Source organism: Melospiza georgiana, chromosome 32 (genome assembly GCF_028018845.1).
Source record: "Melospiza georgiana isolate bMelGeo1 chromosome 32, bMelGeo1.pri, whole genome shotgun sequence".
NCBI lineage: Eukaryota > Metazoa > Chordata > Aves > Passeriformes > Passerellidae > Melospiza > Melospiza georgiana.
Window position 1 is genome coordinate 3,419,876 of NC_080461.1, and position 15,111 is coordinate 3,434,986.

The following is a 15,111-nucleotide window of genomic DNA, read 5'->3' on the forward strand; positions in this document are numbered from 1 at the left end:
ATCCCCATTCCCTGTGTCCTGGAAGGCTCGGGAATGCCCCTCTGGGATCCATGGCACACACTCCCAGGGGCTGGAATTCCAGTTCCCTGCCAGGAAAAGATGTTCCTGCCCTGGAAGGAAAAGCTCTCAAGAAGGAGCCAAAAGCCAAGTGGAGCAAGATCCTACAGTGATGTTTCACTGCCAGCCTTCATATCTTCACCCATGGTTGTTGTCGGTCCTGGATTGGGAATTAAATCAGGGCAGGGTCTTTGGTGGGAGCTGCCCTGGGTCAAGGGAGATGCTGAGAGAGAAACAGAGCAGGCAAAGAAAGGTAGGAGAGAAAGGAAGGCACAAACACAATCAGCTGAGAAGGTGGCACTCTGAAAACAAACCAGAACTGACTGAAAAGGAATATGTCAGAACAAAATAATTTTGCACAATTCATTTACTATCAAAACACAATTTCTTCCCATTCTCACAAACCTCTTGCCATTGTCATTCAGCAGAGCTATCAGAAAATTCTTCACTCTGAGTGGATGTTCCAGGCTGCAGCTACAAGGAAACAGGGAATGGGAATTTTCCTGCTCCTGGGGAGTTTGACATCCTCAGCTGAGGAGAGGAGGAGGCACCAGAAGAAAAGGGCAGCTGGGCTTTTTCCATCCACAAGTTCAGCCCTTCTGGGGCTTTGGGGGTCTCTCTGTCCCTCTGACCCCGATGATGTTTGGGTGGGGTCACAGCAGGGCTGAGAGGGACAGAGACCCCCCCGGCCTCCCCAGGTGTGAGAAGGACAGAGAGTCCCCCCAGCCCTGAGCACCCTCAGCGGAGAGAGGGACACAGAGCCCCTGGTGCCCAGCCCTGCACAGGCATTGCCTGAGGCCAGAGGGATGGAGACCCCCCGAGCATTCCCCAGGGTGAGGGGACAGAGACCCCTGAGCATCCCCTGGGCTGAGAGGGACAGAGACTGCCCCGAGCACCCCCTGGCACAGGGGTGAGAGGGAGGGAGACCCCCCAGGCATTTCCTGGGGTGAGAATGAAGGAGACCCCCTGGGGAATGGCCTGGGGTGATAGGGACTGGGACAAAACCCCTAGGGAATGGTCTGGGACAGGGTAAAACCTCCCGAAGCACACCCCAGAGTGAGAGGCACAGAGGCTCCTCGATCAACCCTGGGCACTGGACAAAGTAATGTTGTTTCTTGTCAGAAATCAAAATTAATCCTAGATAAAATGCCTTGAATTTGCTTTTCCCACAAGTCACTTGTCATGGAAATGCAAACAAATCCCAAAATTTTATAAAATTACAATAGAAGCTATTTTGTGGCAAATCCAAATTCCATTGGTCCTGCACAGCTCCAGCTCAGCTGCTGGCATATTCTGATGAAAGAAACGTTGAAATTAGGCCCAATACGGATTATGAAAAGGAAGGGGAAGCTCTGTGTAGCTGTCACAAAGGTGACAGGGACAAAGAGAAAAAATATTCTAACATTTGGCAAAGCCTCCAGCCTTTGAAAGAGAGTGACAGGGACAGAGACCTCACCTGGGGCAGGGCAAGTGTGTGACATTGTCCCATGTGTTTGTGGCCTTCCTGGGATGGGGGTTTTACACCTGAGCCAGTTTGGGTAAGAGTGGTGGTGTTCACTCCCTGAGCAGGATTACCCCGCTGTTTCAGGTTGCAATGCAAGATGTAACCAAATGCATGTTTTCAATCCCCATGTTCATCAACTGCTATAAGCAGGTGGGGCAGTGTTCTTTATCTCTTCCATGACTCACACCTGATAATGCCCTCCAGGGGAGATATCTTCTGTGAATGGGCCATTGAGTGTCACTGCAGGACTGATAAAATTCCATCATCCCATTGTGGGATGCTCCACCCAGGGGGAGGATCCAAGAATTCCTACCTGGATATAAGCTGAGGCTTGCAGCAGCTTGCCTACTGGGTTCCCAGAGGACAAGAGCTCCAGAACCACCACTGGACCTTCAGAGGAAGACCAGATTCTTCTACAGCATCACTTCTTGGACAGAATCACGTTCATCACTCCAACACGACTGCAGCCACCATTTAATGGGACTGCAGCCAGCACCCTGACCAACAGGGTGTCAGGTTATATCCTGACTCTGTCAGTTTAAGGCAGTGTTTCTGTATCATTGCCTTGATCCTAATTTTGTTTTTGAATTGGCATTCTGACTTAGACTCTCCCCCTGGTTTGCCTTCAATCCGGTACAAAATTTAGTGTGCTCATTTCTTGTTTTCCTCCCAAAACAGAATTTCCCATTCCTAAAATTTAGCCAGATGGAGGGAGAGACTGCAAGGAAGAGGAAGATGCCCCAGGACACCCAGGCAGGTGAGGAGGAAGTGAGTGCCCCTTTCCCCCTCTCTCCTGCTCCATCTCCCAGCCCAGCACGGCCCCTGGCGCAGGACAACCCTGCTGCCAACGCCGTCCTTCCAGGGATGCACTCTGGCACCTTCCCTCTGGCACGGAGGCAAATCCCATCCTCTCCTTGTCCTTCCTCCCCCAGAGAAGGAGCTGAGGATGGAGACCAAGAAGGACACATCCCCACGGCAGAACCTTGTGGAAGAGGCCGTTTTGAGCAGGGCCACGGTGCAGAATTGCAACTGGGAGGAAATGCGTCAGAGATTCCACAGGAGTAGGGGCTGCAAACCCAGCCCAGTGTGCTCTGAGGAGGAAAGACCCACCCTGAGGCATGAAGGTGGACAGAGCTTCAGCCAGAGCTCAGAGCTGGTGGTCCATGAGCAGCTTCATGATCGGGAGAATCCCCACAAGTGTTCAGAGTGTGGGAAGAGCTTCAGGCACAGCAGCACCCTGATCAGCCACCAGATGACCCACACTGGGCAATGGCCCTACAAGTGTGGGGAGTGTGTGAAGGGCTTCAGCTGCAGCTCCGCCCTCATCACCCACCAACGCATCCACATTGGGGAGAGGCCCTACGAGTGTCCCCAGTGTCAGAAGAGGTTTCAGCCCAAGTCCAGTCTCCTCTAGCACCAGCAGATTCACACTGGGGAGAGGCCTAACGAGAGTAAGGAATGTGGGATGAGCTTTAGCCAGAACTCTAACCTGATCTCCCACCAGAAGACCCACACCAGGGAACGGCCCTATGAATGTGGGGAATGTGGGAAGAGCTTCAGGTAGAAGTCTCTCTTGAGCTGCCACCAGAGGATCCACACTGGGGAAAGACCATACAAGTGTGGGGAATGTGGGATGACCTTTAGTAGGAGGCCTCAACTGATCATCCACCAAATGACCACATGGGGAGAAGCCCTACAAGTGCCCTGAGTGTCAGAAGAAGTTTCACACCAGTTCTCATCTCCTCCAGCACCAATGGATTCACACAGATGAGGTACCCTTCCACTGCCCTGACTGCGGGAAGGGCTTCAAGCACAACTCCACCCTCATCACCCACCGGCGCATCCACACTGGGGAGAGGCCCTATGAGTGTCCCCAATGTGGGAAGAGCTTCTCCAGCAGCTCTCACTTGACCAGACACGAACGGAGTCACCAGTAAAAGAAACCCTGCCCATGCCCCAACTGCAGGAAGACTTTCATGCCCAGCTCCAGCTTTATCCCCCATGGGAGAACCCACGTTGGGAAGAGCCCTGGTGATCCATGTTCCCTGTGATCCATGCTGGGAAGACACCTGTACCTTTTCTTGCCCCTGCCAATGTATGATGTGGGATGGAAGAACATGAGGGTCTGGCTATGGCCCTGTCATTACATTTACTCCCACCTCAGGCCATTGCCAGGGGCAGGAAAGGGACTCTCTCTCTCCCTGAGGAGAAGGGTGAAATTTCCAGGCTTGGGAAATTGTGGCCAGGAATACCCAGTGAGTTATGTTTAGTTTTCCCTGTAAACAGTTTTATTTATCCCTTCTGTTATCAATATTGTTTTTGTTCCTGTTTGTTCCTTATCTCGTTGGTGTTTCCACTAAATTGTTCTTATGCCAGCCCAGAATCTTTGCCTTTTTTGCTTTCCATGGGAGACGGGAGGGCAGCGAAGGCAGGGCGGTTTTAGTGGGGGCAGGAAATTGCGGAATCCCATTCCTGAACCCCGGCCCGTTGACACCAAGCATCCCAGCTGGTCCCAGCCCTGATGGCCATGGCAACAGCCTTGGGAGCGGGTCCCTGGCTGGGGCTGTGGGAACCTCTTCCCTCTGGTGCCCAGGGACAGAAGTGGAGGGATCGGCTGCAGCTGAGTTGGGGCAGGCTCAGGTTGGATGTCAGGAAAAGGTTTTTGCTCAGAGGCTGCTGGGGCCCTGCCCAGGCTCCCCAGGGAAGGGTCCCAGCTCCAGGGCTCTCTGAGCTCCAGCAGCGTTTGGACAGTGCTGCCAGGCCCAGGCTGGCATTGTTGGGGTGTCCTGTGCAGGGCCAGCAGTTGGACTGGAGGATCCTGATGGGTCCCTCCCAGCTCAGCCAATTCTGTGGTTCTGGGATCCCATGAGCCTGGGGATGGGGCTGCCAATGGTTGCCATGGCAACGGGCTGTGGCTGCAGGCCTGAGCTGGTGTCCATGGCAACCACCCCTGGCATGGGGTCTCCATGGAGAAGAACAACTCTGCAGACATAAAGGTCAGTGCAGAAGGAGGGGCAGGAGGTGCTCCAGGCACTGGAGACCCAGGCACCCTGTAGGAGAGCCATGGAGAGAGGGGCCCTGCTCCCAGGCTGGAGCAGCCTGTCCCTGGAGGAATGCATCCCCTGGAAGAGTGACCCATGCTGCAGCAGTTTGGGAAGGACTGTTGTCCCTGGCATGGACTCACACTGCAGCAGTTTGCAGAGGGCTGCTGCCCCTGAAATGGACTCACATGGGAGAAGCTCCTGCAGAACTGTCTCCCTTGGGAGGGACCCACGGTGCAGCAGGGGAACCACTCCTTTCCCTGAGCAGGGGCAGAGGCCATGGGTGATGAACTGACCATAACCCCCATTCCCTGTCTCCCTGCACTGCTGAGGTGGGAGGCAGAGCTGGAAGGAGGGAGGTGAGGGGCTTATTTTATTTCCCCTTTTGCTGCTCTGACCTTGTTAGTAATAAATGATTTTCATATCTTTAAGCTAAGCCTGTTTTCCCAGGACAGTATTTGATGAGTGATCTCGCCCAGTCCTTATCTCAACCCACGAACCCTTTATTAAATTTTCTTTGTCCAGCTGCAGAGGGGAGTGAGTGAGCAGCCCACATGGATGCCTGGCATTTGGCCTGGGTCAGTCCACGACACCTTGGTACCACAGGGTCTCAATGGACCCTTGGCTCTATGGAGTCTCTTTGGTTCCACCAGGCCCTGCAGGGCCACTTAATTCAACAAGGGCCCAAAGTTTCCCAGTGGTCTCCAGGATTCCATGAGGGCCTGCAATGTCAAAATGGACCTTTGGATCCTTGGGGGCCACAGTGTCACAATGGGCTCTTTTGGTCCTACAGCTTCACAATGGCCCCTCGGTTCCATGTGTCCTGCACTGTTCCATGAATCCTTAGTTCCATGGGGTCCTCTAGGGTCACAATGGTCTCCTTGGTTTCATGGTGCCACAGTTGCCATAATTTCCATGGTATCACAACAGCCCTTGGATCCCAAGAGGCCCCAGAGTGTGACAATGGTCCCTTGCTTCCATGACGCCCGGTAGTGTCCCAATGGTGTCCATGATTCCATCAGGCCCTGCAGTGTCACCGTGGACAGTTGGTTCAGTGACACTCCACACTGTCACCGTGGCCCCTTCATTCCACAGAGCCCCACTGTGTCACTGTGGTCTCTTTGCTTTCAAGGCTCAGAAGTGCCACAATGACCCTTTGGTTCCATCAGGCCTTGAAGTTTCAAAATGGTGTCCAGGGTTTCATGAGTACCCCCTGTGTCACAAGAGACTCTTGGTTCCCTGAAGTTCTTCAGTGTCACGATGGGCCCTTGGTTCCATGAGGTTTGGTAGAGTCACAATTGACTCCTTGGTTCCATGAAGCCCTGCTGTGTCACAATGCCCATGGTTCCATGAGTGTCCATGGTGTCACCATCGTCTCCTTGGATCCCCAGTATCACCATGGTCTCCTTGTATCCCCAGTATCATCATGGTCTCCTTGGCACCATCCAGGCCTTGTAACAAGACGTAGGGAGCCATTTTGTGCCTTAGATGAAAGGCTGCAGCACTCATGGTTGTGAGGCTGTGTCCCTGATTAGAAACAAAAACCACCTGAATCTGAACACGAAATATCATCTCAAGTACCTTCAATACCAGCCTCGACAGAGGTAGAAAATACAAACAGGGATTCCCCAGTAAATCAAAAACAGGGACCATATTTGGAATGCAGCCAAATGCATTCAAGTGCATTCAAATGCACTCGATATGATGGGGAGGTGATAATCCCCTATTCCAAGAGTGAACCCTAGGAAGGGCTGACTATTGAAGGAACTACAGAGAACCACAATATAAGAAACGCAGGTGGCAAAGGTAATTCTGGGATAGGGAGACCAGAAAGCAAGAGCAGATGAAGCAGTGCAGTCGCCACCAAGAAGATCACGTTCACACGCTGTGGGCAGCAACCCCATCAGGCCGTGCCACCATCCCCTGGTATAAGAGGGGTTACGATGGTTCGTTTCACTGATCTCAGGGTGCAAAGACACACAGCAGGGCACTTTCAGTATTAGCCAAAACAAATGCACCTTTTATGGAGTGCCCACAGCAGATGCAACACAAGGATTAGAAAGGAGATGAAGGATAGAGAGACAGAGAAAAGGAAGGGGGGAATAGCTGCCAACAGAGAGATGAAATCCTCGTGGTCGGGCCAATAGATCCGTCTGGTCACATCGGAGAGAGTCTCAAAGTCTTTGGTTAACTCAGGGCTCTTTTATAATCCACCGCCAAGAGGGGAGCAGGACGGCACATGGAGGGAACATTGGAGAATAAATCCATTGGGAACAGGTACAGACAGTCCAGTTCTGAACAGCACAAACCGGTGCCAGCAGTGAGTGGGGCCCGTGGTTTCAGGACTGGTTCCTATGGGAAACATCCCGCTTCCCATGGCAGACATCCCGCTCCAGTCAGGCCAGCACCCCTGGGTTAGAATTTGAAGGGTCTCAGTCTCAGTCCTTGGGGAGGGCTTCAATCTCCGTCCTTGACGGCAGCTGTGAGGCAGATGAGGGATCTTTGGACCATCTCTTACAGACTGACATCCCAACATATAAAAATAATTATGCCTTTCCCCTTAAAAAGAAAATTTACTGAATTCATAAAATTAAAATTATTTTTCCTATTTATAATAGTATTATTCTTTATTTGTATTACCAAATTGTAATATTTATATTTTAAAGTCCATACCTTTTTAGCAAGCAAAAAAATTATTGGTCATTGGTTCTAGAGTAACATAATTCCCTTCATTAATTAATTGAGCAGTGTGGCTATTGATTTCTCCTTCTTTATGCGAATTAGTACCATTTAAAATCCTTCTGTGATTTTTTTTTATCATTTTCACAGACACAGTAAAAAGGGCCATTTGGGGTCTGTGCAGAACTTTCTGGGGCACATTTGGGGCAGTTTTGTGTCTGGGGAGGGAATTCAGAGAGAACTTGAGGGTCTGGAGGACACTTGGGGGAGCCGGGTCGGCACTTGGAGGGGCACTCAGGATTCCGAGGGACAATTCGGGGTCCAGGGCAGCACTTAGGGGTCCAGGGGCGCCCTTGGAGGTCAGGGAGGGGAATCTGGGGCCCTTAAGGGTCCGGGCGGGCCCTTGGGGGGCTCTGGCGGGGCTCTGTGGGGCGCGGGGCGTGATGGGAGTTCAAGGCGCGGGTGTATTGCAGTTTATCATGGCCGCCGAGCATCACGGGAGTTCAAGGCGCAGCTGCAATGGCTCTCAGTGAAGACGCTATGCATGACGGGAGATGAAGTCCCGGCTCCAACAGCACTGGACATGCGCCGCGGAGCATGATGGGAGCCGTAGTCCCGAAAGTGGCTCGAACGCGGCGTTTGCAGGCGCAGGAAGGCTCTTCGGGGAAACTTCTGCGTCCGAGCCACGACTTGAGGTCCTCGGGGGAACGCAAACGGTTCGGGAGCACTTGCGGGGATCTTGGGGAGCTCTAACCGGGCTCTTTAGGACGCAGCGCACGGCAGGAGTTTTAGGCGCCGGACGGTGTTCTTAGGGGCTCTGGGAGAGGAGGGGAGGGGAGGGGAGGGGAGGGGAGAGGAGGGGAGAGGAGGGGAGGGGAGGGGAGGGGAGAGGAGGGGAGAGGAGAGGAGAGGAGAGGAGAGGAGAGGAGAGGAGAGGAGAGGAGAGGAGAGGAGAGGAGGGGAGGGGAGGGGAGGGGAGGGGAGGGGAGGGGAGGGGAGGGGAGGGGAGGGGAGGGGAGGGGAGGGGAGGGGAGGGGAGGGGAGGGGAGGGGAGGGGAGGGGAGGGGAGGGAGAGGAGAGGAGAGGAGAGGAGAGGAGAGGAGAGGAGAGGAGAGGAGAGGAGAGGAGAGGAGAGGAGAGGAGAGGAGAGGAGAGGAGAGGAGAGGAGAGGAGAGGAGAGGAAGTGGCTGTACTGGGCATCTGTGGTGTTATGAACAAAAACTCGGTTAATATTTTTTTATGAGAAAAAGTTTCAAAAAGGCAGCCAGACCACTGGCTCTGCCCAAGTTCTGTGTGTTTTGTTATTGTAATCACGGGTCGTTGTCGTTAATGGTTGTTTTTGTATTAGTAAAAGCCCTGGCTGGGGCGAGGTAATGGCCCTTCTCCTGGGTGGGGACCTTGCCCGAAGCTAAGTTGTACCTTTCCCAGAATAGTGAAGACACCTGAGAAGGTGGGGGGGGTTATGCAAAGTGACTCGCAAGACCAGAATGCTTTGTGGGACCCCCATCTCCAAACTCATGGAGAAACCCCAAAAACAACGAGCCACCTAAGAGTTGAGAGACTAGAGTGATGTCTGGACGTGAGGAACCGAGTGCTGAGCCTGCAGAGATGCGGAACACCTTCGGACCCTCTCGCCCTGACCATGGGAGTTGACCCCGGAGCTGAGACCAGGCCGACTGAGTGGGAGAAACCAACATCTGACACCATCTTATGGGATCAGGAGACCCAAAAAGGCTCCCAAGAGGATCTGATCCCCAGCTCTGCCCCTGGTGGACAGAGCTGTGCATATCCTCCTCCTCTGAGTCGCCCTGGGAGACACGACGGACGCTGCAGACCCGTCGAGCCGCCCAATCCTGAGCTGATCACTTTTTAATAAAGGCATTACACAGGAGAAGAAGTCTCCTGGCCCTGTTTATTTCATGTGGGGTTGGGAAAACCTGTGGGGTCCGGGGACGCTTTTGGGATGTCCCGAATGGGCGCTGAGCGATCCTGGAGGGTCTGGGGGATACTTAAGGGACAAAGGGGGGGCGGATCCTGGGGTTCTGTGGAGTGCGGGGCATGACGGGAGTTGCAGTCCCAACTCCAATGGGGCTCAATCGGGCCGCGGGGCATGACGGGAGTTGTGGCTACCGTGGGCGCCGTCCCCGAGTCTGCGTTCTGTGGCGCTGATTGGATTCGGGCGATGATGGGCGGGAGTCTCAGCAAATGGGATACTGGATTTGGGCGATGATGGGCGGGAGTCTCAGCAAATGGGATGTGGTGGAGGCGGGAACAGCCCATTCAACCTCTCCAGTCCCTCCCAGTACATCCCAGTCCCTCCCAATACACCTGAGTTGATTACCAGTCCCTCCCAGTTCCCTCCAGTGTCATCGACACGATGCCCCAGTGTCCCCAGTCCTCCCTGCAATGGCCCCAGTGTCTCCAGTTTGACCCAGTATCCCCCAGTATTACTCCCAGTATGTCCTGGTATGTCCCAGTCTGTCTCAGTGCACCCCCAGAGTCCATTCCCAGTACACAGAGATTCCCCTTCAGCACTCCCCGTGTTCGCAGGTTGTCCCAATATCCCCCAGTGTCACTCCCAGTATGTCCCAGTCTCTCCCACAACGTTCCCAGTGTTCCCCAGTATGTCCCAGTCCTCCCCAGTGTCACTCCCAGTATGTCCCAGTGTCTCCCACAGCATTCCCAGTGTCCCCAGTTTGTCCCAATATCCCCCAGTTTCCCCAGTATGTCCCAGTCCTCCCCAGTGTTTCCAAGGACAGTTTCATTTCTCTCAGTGGCTGTGGCAGCCAAACCCAGCAGTGGGGTCAGTGCAGTGCCCATGGCCACAGCCCCTTGCAGGAGCCCAGTGCAGCTTGGGCTGATGATCCACCCTCACAGCTGGCCCAGGGCAGTTCAGCAGTGCCTTTGGTGGCACCTGGGGCTGGCACACACCTGAGCAGTGTGTCTGTTTGCACTGGGGAAACTCAGCAGTTTGAGATCGCTGCAAAAAGTACAAAAAGGGAAAACCCCTCTTAGGCTGGGTGCAGCCAGCTCTGCAAGCACAGCAGGGCCCAGGGCAGTGAGGACAGACAGGATGGGGCTGGGAAATGTGGAGCAAGGTTGTCCACACTGGGTCAGAGCTCCAGGCACAGCTTCTGTGAGCAGGCCAGAGCTGCTGAGGAGAGACCCTGGGTCAATATCAATCACAGGATGCTGCAATCACCTCTGCTCTAAAGAGAAATTTAATAAAAGACACCCTTTAAAATAGGAATGTATATTTTATTACTGCTCTTTGAAATCTTTCTCCATGACTGGACTAGGAAAACTTTAACGACCCTCTCAGGGCTTTGCTGTTGTTTACATCAGACTCAGTCCTTGTGAGTGTCTTCAAAACACTTCTCAAGAACTCAAAGTTAAATTTAAACTCCAAATTTTCTTGAAGGTTTAATGGGTCCCACAGAGGGACACGACTGAGAAATTGTCCCCAGGTTCCAGGCAGAGCAGAACGTTGGAGGCAGTGATGCCAGCTGGGGACAAGCAAGGCAAAGGTGTCTCAGTGCTGAGCAAACCTGGATGTGTTTGAGGAATGCAAAGTGTGGAGAGCCTGGTTCAAACATGGCTTAACGAAAAAGGCCATGAAGGTATACAGCTGATGGAAAAGTAAAAGGCAGCTGTAAAGCAGCAGTTCCCAGGCTTGATTCTGTAAATAATTAGGTTCTCAAGCACATTTTTTATAAACAACAAGATTCTCAGACAGTCTTCTCATAACAGGAAAACATTCTGTCTGTGGCTGCTCTGGGAACTGATAGCTGCTCTGGGAACAGATATGAAGGTTTTGAGAACTTTTCATATCACGGTGAGAACACTGGTCTTGGTTTCAATAAACAAGCCACAGGTATTGTAAACAAAAGGAGGGGTTAGAGTTTTCTCTGTAGCCTATCGTGAGCTCGAATTTTGCAATATGCATGAAGTTAATTAAAACTGTTATAAAAGGTGACTGATTTGATCAATAAATTGGAGTCGATGCTGATCAACAAAGATGGGTCGTCTCCCTTCGCTTCCAACAGCAAAGGGCCAAGGCCTGAGCCCCAGCCCCTGGCCAGGCTGATCCTGTCCCTCCCTCCTTGCTCAGGGCTCTTCCCGGGATGGGCACTGGCATGTGGGGATGTGCAGTGCCAAGGGCAGGAGCATGGGCCGGCCCCTGCCAGGCTGCTGAGCAGGGACAAGGAGGCAATGAGGCCCCAGCCCTGCAAGGGTCACTTGTCTCCTGCTCCTGCCTCAGGCCCAGGCCCAGCAGCCATGGCCAAAGTGCTGCCCAAGTTGGCTCTGGCAGGGCTGTCTTGCAGCTGCTGCTCATCCCTGTGCCCTGTGCAGCCCAGGCTGTCCCACGGTGTCCCTGCCCTGCGCCTCTGTCCCTGCAGGCTGTCAGCATCCCCCGGCTGCCCCACCTGGCTGGGCCCTTCCTTTGCTGACAGCTCTGCCTCCTGCCTGCCTCTGCCTGCCCACACAAAGCCTGGGGCTGATACCAAAAGGGTTCATTCCATTTTTAGCCTGCCTGTGAACTTTCAGCACAGGAACAAGGCATGCAGGGGCTGCTTTCCCAGCAAGGATGGTTGGAAGAGAAGAAGAAGACATCTGGCTCAAGGGTGCAGGGATTGAGAAAACAAGGACTGAATCTGGGAACTTGGGGTGGATTTTATGGAAATGGGTAAATTGTAATTCACATTTAGGGACTGTATATAAGCAACACACTGGTAGAATTCCATGTCCACATAAGGTTAGGAGTTATCCCATGTTGAACCTTAAGCCTGAATAAATGATTCTCTCTGAAATAGCAAATTAGTGTTTGGTAGCCTTATTCTGATATTTCAGAGATTTGGTGACAGCAGGGCCTCAGAGAACCAAGGAGTCAGCTGTGACACTGAGCAAACTCATGGAACAAAGGGTCCTTTGTGACACAGCAGAACCCCATGGAACCAAAATCCATTTTGGCACATTGGGGCCACATTGAACCAATGGTCCATTGTGACCCTGTGGATCCAAGGAGACCATTGTGACCCTGAGAAACCTCTTGGAACCAAGGGGCCATTGTGACACAGCAGGGCCTGGTGGAACCATGGGTCCATTGTGACACTGCAGAACCTCACGGAACCAAGGTGACCGTGTTCAATGGCGAAACCTCATGGAACAAAGGCTCCATGGTGACACTGCAGAACCAAGGAGACTGCTGCTGGCAGTGTGAGAGCTCATGGAACCACAAGTCCATTGTGACACAGGACAGCCTGATGGATCCATGGGTCCCTTGTTAAACTGTGTGGCCTCATGGAACCATGAGCCATTGTGACACAGCGTGGCTACATGGAGCCATGGGGCCACTGTGACACTGCGGATCCAAGGAGACCATTGGGACTGAGGAACCTCATGGAACCAAGAGTCCATTGTCCCACTGTGGGGCCCTGTGGAACCAAGGGGAGTACAGTGACATTGTGGGGCCTCAGGGAACAATGTAGCCGGCGGTGTGTGGAGCTTCAGTGAGGGACAGAGCTTTGGCTGCTGGGGGCGGAGCTTTGGCTGCTGGGGGTGGAGTCTGGCCCAGCTGGGCTTTGGGACGGCCACGAGGGGGCGCTGAGGGCAATCCATAAAAGGTAAAAGGGGCGGGGCCTGAAGGGGGCAGGGTGGAAGGGGCAGGGCCTTGCAATGTTTCCTTAAATGGGCAATGGGGGAATTTCCTTATATGGGCAATGGGGGAATTTGGGGGATTTTTAGATTTTTCGGTCCCTGACTGAATTTTGGGGCCCTTCAGGGGATTTTTGGTGATTTTTGAGGGGATTTTGGAGGATTCTCTTGGACTTGGGAGGATTTTGAAGGGTTTTCAAGAGATTTTTTTGTGTCTCTCGGGGGTTGTGAGGAGATTTTCTGGCATTTGGGGAGAACTTGGGGTCCCTGAAGGGTTTTTTGAGGATTTTGGGTTCCTGAGGGGATTTTGAGACAATTTGAAGGATTTTGAGGGCATTTTTGGGGCCCTGATGGGATGAAATTTTTTGATGAAATTTTGTGGGATTTTGAGAAGATTTTGGGTGGGTTTTGAGGAAATCTGGAGGATTTTGATGGATTTTGGGGCCCTGAGGGGATTTTGAGTTAATTTTAAGATCTTGAGGACATTTTGGGGTGCCTGAGAGGGTTTTGAGGTGATTTTGAGGAATTCTGAGAAGATTTTGTGGTCTCTGAGTGATTTTTGGTGTTCCTGGGTTGATTTTAGGGGCCCTGAAGGGAATTTTTGCCTGATTTGAAGGGAATTTTGAGGGATTATGGGGAGATTTCAGGGTCCCTGAGTGGATTTTGAGGTGATTTTGGGATTTCTGAGGGGATTTTGGGGGAGTTTGAAGGGTGTTGGGGGAAGTCTGAGGTGATTTTGGGGTCTGTGGGGGAATTTTTGTGGGATTTTGATGGGATTTTGGGATCCCTGAGAGAATCTGGGGCTTTTTAAGGGAAATTCGGGGTCCCTGAGGGGATTTTGAGAAGAATTTGGGGGAATTTCAGGAGATTTTTGGTTCCTGAGGGGATTTTTGGGGGATTTGGGGGAATTTGTGGGGATTTTGGGAGAATTTAATGAGGTTTTGAGGAGATTTTGGAATTCCTGAGGGATTTGGGGGACTTTAAGGGAAATATTGGAGACTGAGTGGATTTCAGGGAGATTTTGGGGAATTTGAGGAGACTTTGGGTTCCTGAGGGGATTTTTGGGAATTTAAGGGGATTTTGGGGTCCCTGAGATTTTGGGGGATTTTAAAGGGAATTTTGGGGGATTTTAAGGGAATTTGGGGGGAATCTGAAGAGTTTTTGGGGTCCCTGGGGAGAATTTTGAGAGATTTTAAGAAAATTTTGAGGGATTTTGAGGCAATTGTGGAGCTCCTGAGGAGATTTTGGGGGATTTTGAGGAGAATTTAGTCCCTGGTAGGAATTTTGAGATTTTGGGGCATTTGAAGGGAATTTTGAGGAGACTTTGGGGACCATGAGGGAATCTGGGGCATTTTAAGGAAATTTTGGGATCTCTGAGGGGAATTTGAGGGGATTTTGGGGAAGTTTGAGGAGATTTTGGATTCCTGAGGGCATTTTTGGGGAATTCTGGGGCATCTGAGGAGATTTTGGGGGAACTTGAGATTTTTGGAGATTTTGAGGGGATTTGGGGGGTCCCTGAGGTGATTTTGAGGGGATTTTGTGTTCCTAATGGGATTTGGGGAAATTTTGAGGGGTTTTGAGGAGGTTTTCGGGTCCATGAGGGGATTTTGGGGGAATTTTAGGTGATTTTGGGTTTCTGAGGGGACTTTTGGGAAAATTTGGGAATTTGAGGGGAGTTTGGGGGATTTGGGGGAATTTGAGGGGATTTTGAGGAGATTTTGTGATGCCTGAGTGAATTTTGAGGTCTCTGAGTTAATTTGGGGGTTCCTGAGGGGAATTCGAGGAGATTTTGGGAGATTTTGAGGGGATTTTGGAGTTCCTAAGGGCATTTGGGAGCATTTTAAGGGAATTTTAGTGTTTCTGAGGGGATTTTTGGGGAACTTGGGGGAATTTTTGGGGGGATTTTTAGGCGATTTTGGGTTCCTGATGGGATTTTTGAGCAAACTTGAGGAGATTTTGGGGTCCCTGATAGATTTTTGGAGCATTTTAAGGGAATTTTGAGGTCCCTAAGGGGTTATTGGGGAATTTTGGGGTTCCTGAGGGGATTTTGGGGTCCCCGGTGGGAATTTTCAGATTTTGGAGGATTATGAGGAAATTTTGGTGAGATTTTTGGGTCTCAGAGGGGATTTGGGGGGATTGTGAGGCAATTTTTGCTTTCTGGGGGGATTTTTGGGG

General features: G+C 52.0%; 2 pseudogenes; one reads left to right on the plus strand and one right to left on the minus strand.

Annotated features, from left to right (window-relative positions):
* LOC131094962 (zinc finger protein 850-like) overlaps positions 1-15,111 on the minus strand; it is a 566,308-nt pseudogene that overhangs the window by 238,958 nt on the left and 312,239 nt on the right.
* The window catches only part of LOC131094972 (zinc finger protein 850-like), a 590,323-nt pseudogene that overhangs the window by 134,904 nt on the left and 440,308 nt on the right, over positions 1-15,111 (plus strand).